Genomic DNA, 14,986 nt, shown 5'->3' with positions numbered 1-14,986 from the left:
TTCACTGTCTGCTTTGCAGACCCAACTCTCTCCAAGGCCAGTTCAAGGTCTAGATTTAGATGGAGGTAGTAGGAATTTTGCCTTAATTTCCAACCAAGGAGCCCTCGGCTTTGGAATTATTAGTTCTTGATTTAAAAATAATTTGTTTTCCCTGAATCAGTTTTATACCTATTAGCACTTACAGGAGAGGACAGGTAATTATTTGGTATCCTAGAATGCCAACAGGCTTAAAATTGGCCATTTCTAAACCAGCTCAGTTTCACTTTCCAGGATAGTTACTTTATGACCCCAGGGCAAAGGAAAAGACAGAGTGAACACTGAACTCTTCAGTTCTAACTCCTCCTCTCCCTAAACACACACACACAAATTCTGCAGTTGAAAAGGCAGATCCAATACAGTCTAGAATATCCAACACATCTTATGGGCCATCTGGTCTTTATTTCTCTCCTAAATAACAAGAGCAAGATTCTATTAAAGAAAAAAATCCAGAAGAAATATGGGAGGAGAGAAGATCAATAGCCATATAAAGTAGGAAGTAAATTTAACCTCAGCAAAAATAAAAATTCTAATAATGAAAATCCTCAGCAAACAAAGGAAATCCATCACTGGAAACATGATACGGAAGGTAGATGGTCATGGCAGGGGGCTCTAGAGAGGATATACAGTTTGACTGAGAAATTAAAGATTCTCTGAAATCCAAACACATTATACAGAAGTCACCTGGCTGCTTGCTGTCCAGCCAAAGTACAACCTAGCACGGCTTCCCTTCCCACATAGCAGGAGAAGCCACCAGGTGTCAGTGGAAGCTAGAAAATAAAATCAAGTTTGGGTGTTTTAAAAAAAATAACTCACCTAAATTTACACTAGGAGATAATATTCTGGACATGTTTTAATAGTAATACTGAAAAGTAATGATAATAAAGGGAATATCAAATACAGAAACTCACACAAATTATCAAAAAAGTTTGTTAATGAACACCATAGTAAATGAACTCCCAATTTTTCTCATGATTCCAGAGAATGTGTGTCTTAGTTAACCAATGCCACATTGGGAGAGGAAGAAACAGTGCTTCCTATTGATCAGATACACAGCAAATAGCAAAATTATTTTAATAAACTTGGCCATCAGACGCATTCCCACCTGAGATCAGCACAAGCATCACGTGAAATGGGCAGCTGTTGGAGGATGACAGCTTTTGATTAATTCCAAGGAATTTTAACTGGGTTTTCCACTCTCCCCACGCAAATAACCTCGTTCAGATCCTTACTGGCAATTTTAGAGAAGGTTCTGCCTATTTAGGGAATTGCCACTGCCACAAAGAATCAAGTGAAAATCATCAGCTCCGCCTCACCTTAATGGGACCTGAAAATTACCATGCTTAGAACAGATTGGCACCTCCCAGAAAGTTTCATATTTTTCTACTTCAAGGTCAATGGGTTCTTGTGGGGGCCTCGCACAGACTTTCAAATTAGCCATATTCTTGAGAATTAGCTACCCCTCTTTGCCTCAAAAACAAAGAAGAAATAAAAACCAATATTTTTATACCACTTTATGCTTATAAGACAACATTTTCACTCGCATTTGATATGAACAGCAATCCTGTGTTGTGGGTAAAATAATTCCATGCCCATTTTACAGATGAGGAGATGGAGGCTAAACAATTAACCCAAGTTTGCACATTGGGTTAACTTCTCAGCATCAAGTTCCCCACTTGTAAATTTTTCTGACTCAGCTCTAAGAGAAAATAAAAATAAAGAGCCATATGCTCTTAAAAATGTTTTCAGTTTCCATAGAAAATCACCATATAAAGGTAGAATAAAGAGACAAATACAGTTATCCAGCAGAAAAAAAAATTAAAACATTCAATACTGCAACTAAAGAAATTTTTGTCAAAATCTAGCTAAAGATATTAAACTTGTCATGAGACTATATCATTGTAAACAAAATAGAAGTTATATATTTATCATATATCAAAATACACATTTTTTTTTTATCCATGTCTTTGGCAGGAACAGAGTGGTTGTGAGCCAAATTCACTTAATGTTTGCTTATAAGGCTTAATTTTATATTTTTAAATTTTAATGTGAAGAAACTAGGAGAAGTGGAAAAGTACAAGTTATGGGGATTTGAGAAGGAGCCTTAATAATATAAACCATTTACCCTCCTGAGTTCTGAACTAAGCGAGATAAACAGAAGTCGGGCAAATGAGACTACCGATGTCAGCTTTACATGAGTTGTTGGAGAACGTGACTCAGGTGGGAAGCAGCAGCGGTCCCTAATAATGCAGCCTGAACTGATTTACCCAGAAGCCGGACCCAAGGCAAAGATCTGACCCCAAGCAGTATACCTGGGAGTTAATCCAAGCAGAAGAGTGAGGGAATGAGACAGGGAAGGGAAGAAAGCCAACAAAGAGCACGTCCTAAAGTCAGTTACCGATATACGAGTGTGTAACTGAATCACTTCGCTGTACAGCAGAAACTAACACAACATTGTAAAGCAACTGTATGCCAATAAATATATATATTTTTAAGTATCAAAAAATAAATAAATAAATAAAGTCAGTTCCCACCGTGGGCAGCCTGTTCCCAATCCAGCTGGGGAACTCTGGGGGAAAGCAGAGAACACATCTCTGAGAGTTGTCTCACCCCAATGTCTCTGAAACTAGCTCTTTATTCATCAACTCCCACTCCATCCTTGTTGGAGAGCTGCCTCTAAGGGCATCAACTCTAGGGCACTTCCAGCTTGTCCTGTGCATGGGCCAAGCACATTCGTGTGGCCAGGAACACACACTAAGAAAGCGCAGGCATTGGTAATAAGCAACCTTCTGCCTGTAGAGGTGAAGGCTGGGAGGAGAGAGATGGGGCACCCATAGCACTTGCTGCACCCATCGAGTCACAGACAGCACAGGCCAACCTCGCCACATGCCCAAGAGCAGACCAGCTGTTAGGCTCTCCTGAGCCAAGAAAGAGAAAGGGATTGAGTCATGTGTGCTCAGCTCCTCACCCAGAGTCACATCAGCTAAGTCACGCTTCTGCCGAGAGGAACAAGTGAGGGAGCAAGAGTGGCCAGGAGTCAACGCTGACGGAGCTAGGGAAAAAGGGGCCCCCACAAGGACAGTCCGGGCTGAGAAGGATCTAGAAACATTACCCAGAATGTCTTCACTCATCTTTTTACCTCTTGTTACCAAAAGAAATCCCGAGCAAGCCACTTTTTCCAGTTTGACTTAGGTTTCACTGAATTATTAGCATATTTCTACATAAAGAATAGAAAGTATAATTTGGGCACTACAGATCCAAAACAAATAGCTTTAACAGAGCCGACTGGCATAAAAATTACTTTCAGATGTTTTATATATACGTATCTCCTCTAAGGGAGAATTCAAATCATAACCCAATGGTTGGGTAGTAAAAATCAGTCTACTTTAAAATATTTTTATAACTCCCAGATACCAATTAAATTGACTTAAAGAGGTGAGAAGTAAATAGGCAGAAATAAACGCTATGAACAGCAAAATAGCCAAGAATATAACTTGTCAGAAAAAAAGAAAAGTTTGTATAGGGTTATACCATACTTATGCTAGGACTTAAATAACTTCTGGATGTGGCAGACCAACACATCATCTAATTTATTTTATTAGAAAAGGGAAGCCTTTCTGACATGAAAAATATATGGCAGCTCAGTGTATGTATGTATGTGTCTATGCATATATACATGTATGTATATATACATACACACATAGGCTGTGAGTGTTCGTGTATGTGTGCTTATGTGTATATATCACTGACTTATTGGATGGAGATTAAGTAATGGCCTTTGGCAATTTTCAGCTCTGTAGGAAGTGGAGACAACCAATATAGATCTATAAAGTTTCCATAACAAAAGCAAGTGTGTGCTATGAGAAACAATGGACTACCTTTAGAGCCAAAAATCATGTCTTTATTCATTCCTCATTCATTTATTCATTCCACAGCAACTGAGTGCCTACTTGGCAGATGGAAGATTAGGAAAGAGCAGAACAGAGGTTGTATATGTTATCTATTGCTGCATAACAAGTTAACCCAAATGTAGTATCTTAAAACAACAAAAATGTATTATCTCACAGTGTCAGGAATCTGAGGGAGGCTTAGCTGGGGGCATCTGGCTCAGAGTCTCTCAGGAGGCTGCAGTCAAGGTATCAGTTGGGGCTGCAGTCATCTGAAGTCTCAGCTGGGCTGGTGGATCTGCTTCCCAGGCCACTCATGGGACTGTTGCCCACAGCCCTCGGTTACTCACCCCATGGTCTTCTCCAAAGGACTGCACACAATATGGCAGCTGGCCTCCCTAGAAGCACATGCTCTAAGAGAAAGAGAGCCACCAAGAAGGAAGCCGCCTGGCAATCTCTTTTGAGACAAGTGTATTTGGAGCCTTGAGTCACCATGTAAGAAGTGCTGCTACCTTAAAACCACCATGATGGAGACAGCACATGGAAAGGGCACATAGATCCAGAGAAAGATGCCCGAGGAGCCCCAGCTGTGGGAGCCCTCGGCCCAGGCAGCAGACCTGTGAGTCCGGAGGCCTTAGAGACCACCCAGACCCAGCCACGGAGGGACTGCAATCCCATGAGAGATGCCAAGTGGGAACCCCCTAGCTGAGCCCAGTCAACTCAGCACTAGCAGAGATAATAAGAGATTGTTCTAACAAACCACTACTGGAGGGTGGTTTGTTACACAATAATAGATAACCTGAAACAGATCTTATGAAGAATACAATCTCCTTCAACTTTAACAAGAAAAAGGATTAAAAGGCATCGTATATTTGCCTAAAAAGACTGTTGTATTTTAGAAGGGTTTTGGCAACCCTGGAAGCCAGTGATTTCATTCGCCCAGTTTCCCCTCTCCCCTTTATTCTAAGGCCTCCTGCAGCACTTTTTCTAATGCAGAAGCTCAGCTCTGTCAAACCTTCTTCATTACAAAACAAGTGAAACACCACTTTCTAACCCCTCAGTTTGGAAATTCTAGTGGTCCTCACTTTCAGAAACGGCTATTTTGAGAGAGAAAACTACCAAATGACTGACGAAATGCTATTTTACTGGAAGACAGCAGCATCAAAAGGTCACTTTCAACACAGCATTAATATAAATGTTGTGTCTTAAAACACGTGTAAAACCTTCATGGGCGGCTCCTTTTAATCACCACACCAGGAGGTGTTTTACTTATTGAAGGACAACAAAGGCAGGCAACTATCAGGGAGGCATTTGCTTCCCAGATCTAACTTACAGGATACTACCTGTGAATAACAATCACAGCATCTGCCAATGAGATCAATCACCCCCCTCCCCCTCTTCCCACGACACTAACTGAAGCGGGAAGGCAATGGGGGTGGGTGGTAGCCAGCAAGCAGAGAACAGGGGCTGGGCAGGGGGATAGGTGAGGTGAAAGGAAGTGAAACACCCGAGCTCTAACTCATCAACTATTTCTCCCTAAGTCCGTGGCAGCTCTCCTACATGGGAGTTAGAGTTGCCACATATGCTAAATACGAACTAAGTGGCCTGGTCCTCCTTTCTACAGGTACAGAAAGTCAAAACAGCTTTGCTGTCAGATCATGGCCTGAATATTTGATTGGCTCCATAGATCTCAGAGGCCTTTGCTGCAGGTTTTTGATATTTACTTACTGGCCTTTAACTCTGGGCCAGCTCTGCTCTCTATTACAAGTGCAACATAGAAATGTGGTCATGAAGTAATTTGTTGGGTTCAGTCACTCTGCAGGTCAACTCCCGGTTCCTCATGCCAACCCAGAGAGCTTACTTGACACTGTCATTACTTCCTGAGAGAAGCATTACAGTTAGCTCATTATTTAGGTTACTATGATATGGGAATGCCTAACACGAGTGTGTTGGATAGAAGGTATGCGTTCAACAAATGCAGTTCATGTGACGATGGCACTAATCGGCAAGCTTGAGTAAGCCCTAACCTCGGCAGCAATGGTTCAAGTCTAGCAGCACATTCGAATCACCTAAAGGGCTTTTAAAAATGCTGATGCCAAGCCTGCCCCAGAACAGTTATATCAAAATGACTAGAAGTGGGAACATGGCATTGGTATTTTTAAGAGCTCCCTCATGATTCTCATGTGCAGCTAAGTGAATTTCTGCTTTATATTATTTTCATAGACAATTAATCCTTATTGGTTTCAGAATCAATGTTTTTGAATGCCTTCTCATACTGTAGGGCTGACCACCCTTACTGTTCACCTTCAACTGTTGCTACAGGTGCTACTGCAAATGGCCCTAAATCCTTATTAAAAGGAAATTTACCAGTTAAGAAAAAATGGAAGACTATTAGAAAAAGGAGAGCTCTTAGAAAAATTGTCTGTTGCTTGAAAGTAGAAATTCTGTACTCAATATTATCCTGAGTCTAGTCACTCCCCTAAAAATTTAGCAATTGTTTCTAAGGATCTTATGTAACCCAAACAAATCTGGGTGCCCTCTAGACCAGAATTGGCCTAGTATTGTATCCATAAGCCAGCACAAATATATCTCCAAAAGGCCTTGACAAAGGGTATAAGTCTTTACTTATATTTCTTGAAAAGTGAGAGAGAAGAAATTATACAGCATAAAACATAGCAAAGTAAGCTTAAAAACACCATCTTCCCCAAATCCCACATCACAGCATAGCAAATGTCTCTAATATCTCCTCCCTGCTCTTTCAGAAACACCCTGTCTTTCAAAAACTCAGCCTACTCAGGATTTTCCATTTCTCTCTCCTTCTTCAAATCCACTCTTTCCTCCTACAAATAGCTTTCTGTCTCTATATTTCTGTCATTGTTACCTTTTATGTTTTATGCCCAGCATCCGTAATTTCTTATTCTAGTAATAAAAGCACGTTTTCTCAGGAAATCACCCCCTTTCTTGAAAGTGTTTCAAATGTAGCTGAGCAAACCTGTCTCCAAGGCTGAGTGCGAGAGCTGGCCATTACCTATAATCCGCAGTGACCTGTCTGTTCAGGGTGAGCACAGGTCAGCCAGGCCAGGTAGACGCAACGGGACAACTTCAAGACTGCTTATGCTGTTAGACAAAGACTTTCTCTTTCTTCTGAGGATACCAGCCTTAAAGATACATCTCTAATTGCCCTAAGTGAGCACAGAAGCCTGAGAATGAAACCAACAACAAGGACATAGAACGCAGGGGTGGAAAATAGGTGCACCTGGGTGTGACAGCATTGCTCAAGTAGGTTAATCCCAAACCTACTAAGCTTTTGATGGAATCCGGCTGCGCTTCAAGAAAAACTACCCTGTTTCACAAATGAAAGAGAAACTATTTTAAAGTATATTGAGTTAGGTTTCTGTCACTTGACACTGAAAGTTATATGCAATACAGAAACCACTGCTTGGAAATAGGGAATAGTATTATAAATAAGAGTCCATAATGGGGAACTGGCCAAGCTGTGATAGGTTAGATGGCAGTAAGGAGACCTCTGGCCTAACTAAGCTAAGAAGTTGGAAATGTTTGTTACAAGGTGATTTACCTGTTGCACCTGGGGATATAGAGAACATGTCTAAGAAGGCTGGAATATTGGGGAATTTTGCAGAAAAACTCTAGAATGTAGGGATGTATCGGTTACTCCTCGCCGCCTTCACTAAGCTCCAGCAAGAAAAAAATTTCCTTTACAAAGAACTCCTATGCACACTTGCCCTTCTGGAAACAGAGGGAAAATAAAACCTTGCTAAGAAAGACCCTTTCTACGTACAAGTAATTTGGAGAAGCTTTAAATTCTGTTTGTATTTTACTTGCAGGGTTTGAGATACTAAGCCCCAGGATAATGTTGGAATTGAAGATAAACGTGGAGCGGGAGATTAGACAGCAAGAGGAATCAACAGCCTTCTCCCTCAGGCTTCTTAAAACCTGTGAACTTCCTATTTTAAAAGGAGACAATCAACCCCAAGGAAAAGAGCCAGTCATTGGACTTCGGGTTAGGGACAAGGGAAAGATAAGATGGGACTTTGACCTATCTTGAGACAGAGGCCAAACTGGAGAGTATTAAGCTGATCTCTGGTCAGATGGACGGAACTCACTCTAATCTCAATTCAGGGGCGCTGACTTGACAAGATAACTAGCTTTGTTTTTACTAAAATTGACTGGCTGCAAACAGAGCCCAAACCTACTAAGCTTTTAAGGGAATTGTGTTTTCAGAGAATCCTCGGTCTACTGAACAAAAGTCCACACATATATTTTTCTGCAGCTTTTCTTTTTTCAGTTAGCAATGTCTCGGGAAGAGTTTCATACCAGTGCCTATGAGCTTAACCCTCTCTAACTTCTACAAATTTCCTTGTATAAAGGTTTCATCATTTATTTATCAAGTCCACTACTGCTGACCACTGACCTCTACCCAATTTAGAGACATCATAAAGAATGCTGCACTGAATATCCTTGACTGTACTTACAAAAAGAGGTTTTTCTTAAAAAAAAAAACACTGAAACCTGGTACTATGGGAAGGGTTGCCATGTCCTAGCTAACAACTTCTGGGAACTCAAACAGGCGTTTGTTCAAAAAAATGAACTGAAAGCTATCTTTATCACCCACGAGTTTTGTGTTTCATTCCCAGATCCGAGAGCCTCAGAAATATCCGCCATAACACTTCATCCAAAGAAAGACCCCAGCGATGAGGAGCAAAGTAACCCAAGGGCTGTGAATTTAAGACCTGACCTTTTGTGTTGCTCCAGCGTCCCACCAGCACAGTCTCCACACTCCAATTCTCTTTTTCTTCCTGGTTGGTTTTGTCAAACCTCCACGGTTTCCTAGTATGCCAGCAGCGTGTTTGTTTTTCATTTTCTTGCGGCTTATAAAGCTGCAGATGTGGGTGGGTGGCAGGAACTCAGTACTTCGCTTCCTTAGCAATAAGTACCGCCATCAACTGCACACATATGTCTCCTATTAAAGTAAATGGAAGGCACGTGTCTAATCTGGAGGACAAAATTGGCAAAACTGAAACAGCTGTAGCTATTGACCCTCTGTTTTGAATGGGTGCTATAGGAGGTGAATAGTTCAGTCCCTTTTTCTAACCTGCTTATATGACTTCTTCCTTGAAAGTGGTCATTTCTTTCTACCTCTGTTCACATATCCTAGGATTTTTCCCAGACTTTTCTAGGTTCAGTATTTCTTTCTTTCTTTCTCATTATAAAAGAAAGAAAAAAAGCCATTTGGCATAGTCTGTAAACATTAATGATAAAGAACAACTCCCAGTGCCTGCAGAAACTGGGTGACCAGTTATTGGTATATTTTAGAGGGGAATCAAATTGGGAATCTAATTGGGACAGTGGTTGAATGTAAGATTCCTTTTGCCCTCATGTGTCTATGATTCATGAATTAATGCAGTGAACATATTTTGAGCATCTCAGCGTGCCAGTTACTGGTAGAATCTGGACACACGCAAAACAAAGACAATTTATATTTCTAAGGATTTCACATTCTAGAGAGGACAGACAAGAAAACTGCCTCTCACAAGAATCCATGAACAACGAAAGGGCAGAGAAACTGTGCTACTTGTTGTTGTGTTGTCAGTATTCAACAAATATCTGTTGTATGAATAAAATAATTGCAATGTATGTGATGAAACCAACTAGAGACAGTAGAAACACAGATCTGAAGGTTAAAAGAATGGTCCAAACTTGGATGGAAAATTATGAATCATCACCATAGAGATGTTAGAAAAAAATGTAAAAGTGGGTGAGACTGACCAGGAGGAATATAGGAAGTCTGGCCAGCTTCAGAGCAACTGACCTCTAAGTGACAGATGAAGGGCAAGGAACCACCAAGACACAATCAAAGATGTGGGATGAATATCTATAAAGTGTAATGTCCTAGAAGTCAAGAGAGAGTGTCTTAGTTCGTTCAGGCTGCTATAACAAAAATACCATAAACCGGGTGGCTTACTTCCTGTTAGCATCTAAAGGCATCTGCACACCATCACGAATGAAAGGAAAAGTTCTCCAAGATTAGGCTTCAAGGTGGCAGAGCTAAGGGAAGGATAACTGAATACCATCGTCATGATTGGCCAAATGAAATAGCTGGTCTCTTTAGACGGGCTCAAAGCTTGTGATCTCTACTATTAAATATGAAGAGGGGACTGCATCCAAACCTCTGCACCTGGAAGCAATTGGTCTCCCAGTCTTAGCCAAACTTCTAAGGATGAGGAACCAAAGGCCTTCATCTCATGGTGCAAAATGACTCCTGCATCACTGGTATGCTATCATTTTCCACACAACCACCAAGAGAGCTGAATAGACTCCCCCGTCTCCTCCACCCTTGGGAGAATTTGCTGGAAGAAATAGACATCCAACTGATTTACAATTCTGGACAGCCTTTCCTGTGTACGTGAAAAGCTATTTCTCACAGGGCTTTTCTCAGCTGTTGCCTTTTCGTGACGCAAGTGTCAAATGCTCTGGCAGGTGAATTCTACATCCCTGTGGTGGCCCTGGGTGTTGGCACTTGTAAACCGGTATATTTCTGTCATCACTTGCATGCCAAAGCTCAAAAGACAGCTACGTGTGTATTGGAGGAAAATGCAATTAAGAAATGTTTTAGCACACAACCTCAGCATTTCCTTTGGAGAATAAGGGGGAAAACTGGAGAGCTAAGGGGGTTCCAGCCAGGGGAATGGAATCTCTAGAACCAGATACATGAATCTAAGAAGCTTAAAGAGAAAGCAAGGCAGCAGGGAATGATAAAAGATCAGAGCCCATCCCACGCCTCATTTGGCTCAAACCTTTGTCTGATGTAAAGCCCAGAAACTGCTTCCTTTGATTTCTGCCTGACAAGGGTGAAATTTATTTCCAATGCACTTAATATTGTATAGACATAGCAGGAACCGAGTGGAATCAAAGGAATGAAATGCATATATATCAAGGGTCATCCTACTCTTAGCTTGGTTACCTGTCAGTTGAAACATCCAACACTTTACTGGAAGATAATTAGGTGCCTTCCCTACTTTACCAAATAAAAGATAGTAGGAAAAACAATCACTGGGTTGAAGCAACACTTTATACATTGAAAAGAATGTGAAATATGAGAGCCAGAAATTATCTTAGAATTAAAATTTCCACACTCATATTGAGTAAGGAAACTGAAGCTCAAATAAAGTGAGTTCACCAAAGCCAGCCAGCTGATTAGTGAGAATAGAAACTCTGATGTAGTTATTTAGCAAAAAAAAAGTCATTTTTCCAGGCATGGTGCTGGGTACCAATGGGTGCAAAGGGGAAATAAACAAACTACACTCATCACACCAAGAATCACATACGTGTTACAGTGGATAAATGCAGGAGTAAGGAGATCATTCAGGTACAATGTGCAGAGTGAAAACAGGAGGCACAAAAGCCCATCTCCTCATGAGCCACCCAAGGTTCTTTCCACAAGGCCCACCCCAGTCAATACCTTCAAAGGAAAAACTTAACGTCATCTCCACAGCATCACATTGTAAAATCTTGTGATTTAAGACAGTTTTATGTGAATGTAAAATGTCATGTTTATTACCAAGATGCATTCAAATCTCACACTTGTACTATTTACTATAAAGCAGATTTTGGTACATAGCCCAAATACCCCAGACTTCAGCACCCGGGAGGTCACATTTCCCTTTTATATATAAATCACAACAGTTGGAACCCCTCATCCTTTTGACATGCATTCTTTTCCAGGTTGTCTTAGTCCATTCAAGTTCAGGATGTTCTAACAGAATACCATAGACTGGGTGGCATATAAACAACAGAAATTTATTTCTCACAGGTCTGGAGGCTGTAAATCCAAAATCAAGGCACCTGACTGATTTGGCATCTGGTGAGAGCCCTCTTCCTGGTTCACAGACGGAAAGTTTTTCACTGTGTCCTCACATGGTACAAGGGGGCGAGAAGCTCTCTAAGGCTTCTATTATAAGGGCACTAATCCCATTCATGAGGGCGCTGCTCCTGTGACCTAATCACCTCCCAAGGCCCCACCTCCTAAAACTTTCATTGTGCGGGTTAGGATTTCAACATGAATTTAGGGGGAAGGGATATAAACATTCTGCCTACAGCATAGGTTTTCCTCTTTTACCGGTTTCTGAATATCTCAGTATCTTGTGTGTTCTCCAAATCCTCCTGTCACCAGTCATCCGATTCTAGATTCTGTAAGCTGCTTCTTCTCACCCCAGGAGAGCCATCCCCAAGTATAGCAGAAGCCCTTCCCTTTCACTTTTCACAGCCAAGCAGAAACAGGCTACTTTTGAAAAAATAATAATAAAATTATTCTAAAAGTAATTCAAGGGGACTGCACAGTCCCCAGCCCCTTCTAGGTCCCGTATAAAGCAAGTTTATAACATGTCCTCTACCCCAGGCCACTTACTCAGCCCCAAGGGTTTATCCTATGCCCACTGGCTGTTCGTGCTCCAGGTACCTCCACATCTCCCGGCCTAGGCCAAAGGGAACCCAGTCCCAGAGAGAGAGAGAAAAGTGTTTCCCTCACCCTGTTCTAAGGCTCATTTAGGAATGACTTTTTTCCAGAATGATCGACAGTTGAAATGTCCATTTCCTTCGGAGGCAAACCCACTCCTACTACAAGGTTGCAGTTGAGCTGTTCACAGGACAGTTCTATGACGACTGACAGCATATTTCCCAAAGCCCATGTGCTTTAGCCCCTCCCCAGTTTGTAGGACATCAGTAGCTCAATGGAAATTTGGTGATGCCAAAGTTAGTATTATTCTGTGTTGGACAGAATAATGCCTCCCAAAGATGTCCACATCCTAATCCCTGGAACCTGTGAATACGTATGTTACCTTACATGGTAGAAGGGACTCTGAAGATGTGATGAAGTTGAGGGCCTTGAGATGAGGAAACTATCCTGGATTATATGTGTGGGCCCAATGTCATCACAACGGTCCTTAAAAGTAGAGGACATTTCCTGGCTGTGATCAGACATAGATATGACTACAGAAGACTGGTCAGAAAGATGCAACATTACTGGCTTTCAGTGGAGAAGGGGGGCCACAAGCAAAGGAAAGTGGGCAGTCTAGAGAAGACAGAAGAAGCAAGGAAATAGATATTCCCCTAGAGCCTCGAGAAGGCACACAGGTCTGCCAACACCTCGATTTTAGCCCAGTGAGATCCATGTCATAATTCTGACCTACAGTCTGTAAGATAATAAATGTGTGCTGTTTTAAGCCACTAGGTGGTAATTTGTTATGGCAGCCCTGGAAAAGTAATTCCTTATTCCTTTTCAGTCTCTCCTCATTAAGGATACAAAAGACATGGAGACACAGTCTCACCTAGGAATACACTAGTAATATGTATTATACTTGTTACCCTTGTAATGCCAGTTTATCTTGGATGTGGTGTGGGGAATTTTGATAAGCAGCGGTTCTGTACTAACTTTAGTCATTCTTGGACTCAAGAAAATGATCTAAAACAATAAATAAAGTTGAAGTCAATTGGGAGACATTTTAAATCAATTAGAAATAAATTCTCCAACCCAAGGTGTCTCAATTTGGCACTCCTGACATCGAGGGCCAGGTCATTCTTTGTTGTGGGAGGTTGTCCTGTGCATGGTAGGATGTTTAACAGCATCCTCTACCCACTAGATGCCAGGAGCCTCCAATTGTGACACACAAAAATTTCTCCAGACATGGCCAAGTGTCCCCTTGAGACAAAATAATCTGTGGTTCAGAACCATTGTTCTATCCCAAAGGTATCTTGAGGGGAAATAAACAAAGCTATCGTCCAAGGATAACTTTGCTATTTCAGGATAGGAAAAAGTTCAGTTGAGAATATACACTGGTAGGATATGTGTCAATCCCACAGGCCTTTACATTCTCAATGCACAGAACACACGGTGTCAGGGATACAAATATCTATTTTGAAGTGATTTAGGTATTAGGACCTTCTCGGATAAATTCACTGTACCCTCCTCCACTTTTAATACAAGTTCTTTTTCCATGAGTCAATCATTTTTCCTGGCAAACTGACTTGGAATGGCATTAAATAGAACGAGGTTCAGTGGCTGCACTTGTAAGGGCATAGCATGACTTCTTAGGAGATCAGGCACCAACACAACCAACTGCAGGTGGCTTTGGGTTACAGGGCACAGGCCAGTGGGCAGGGGGGATGTCGCCATACAGCCACTCACTGAGAGGGACAGGGGCTTCCAACAGAGCTACATTAACTTGGGCTAAAGTTATTAAATGGGATCTGTTCTCAGAAAACAAACAAAAAAAATTCCATTGAAGTAGATGTCACACATACAACCAATCCCATACTTTTATTCCATGCTTGAGATTTAGCTACATTAACCTAAAGTGCTGGCACCTCAGACTGCCACATGCACAAGAAATCAAAGGTTATCTGTTCTTCTCAAATATGGTAATGATCTAAAAATAGGGAAGTGATTTAGGAACTAAACAAAGCAGCTGAGGTGGTTGTTTATAACCTGTGAATAAGGCAGTGTATGAATTCAGGAGACAACATTTGAAAATGAAGAATTCAGCTAGAGCAAAACTTAATCCATCATCACAATTATATTAACCAAATTAATAAATTAATGGAGCAGAGAGTCCAAGGTTCTATTCTATAGCAAAATAACCAAGAATTTGGGTGACTTTTTTTTTTTTTTGAGGTTTTTTTTTTTTTTTATCACTTAGCAAAATGCCCTTGATATCCATCAAAGTTTGTGTATCAGTAATTCACTCCATGGTATGGATGACAGATAAACCACAGTTTGTTTAACCATTCACCTATTGAGGGATATTTTTGTTGTTTCCAGGTTTACAAATAAAGCTGCTATTAGCAATCACCTACAGGTTTTTGTGCTGACATAAGTTTTCATTACGAGCATAATTGCTGAATTGTATGGTGAGTTTCTGTTTAGTTTTTAAAGAAACTGACAACCTATCTTCTAGAGTAACTGTACCATCTTCCATTCTCAACTAGTAATATATGAGAGATTCAGTTTCTCCACACCCCCTGCAGCATTTGGTATTGTCGCTATTTTG

The 14,986-nt window shown here is 41.1% G+C and overlaps 1 long non-coding RNA gene across 1 annotated transcript in view; it reads right to left on the bottom strand.

Annotated features, from left to right (window-relative positions):
- Positions 1-14,815, bottom strand: part of LOC309647240 — a 211,183-nt gene extending 196,368 nt beyond the window's left edge. The window contains exon 1 of the long non-coding RNA XR_014255882.1: positions 8,680-14,815. This is a non-coding gene — a long non-coding RNA (uncharacterized lncRNA). The remainder of the gene's footprint in view (positions 1-8,679) is intronic.
- Between the last annotated feature and the right edge of the window lie 171 nt (positions 14,816-14,986).

This window comes from Balaenoptera physalus, assembly GCF_965194825.1.
Source record: "Balaenoptera physalus genome assembly, chromosome: 17".
Lineage (NCBI taxonomy): Eukaryota > Metazoa > Chordata > Mammalia > Artiodactyla > Balaenopteridae > Balaenoptera > Balaenoptera physalus.
Note: the sequence above shows the minus strand (reverse complement) of the source record. Positions and strands in the feature narration are given on the sequence as shown.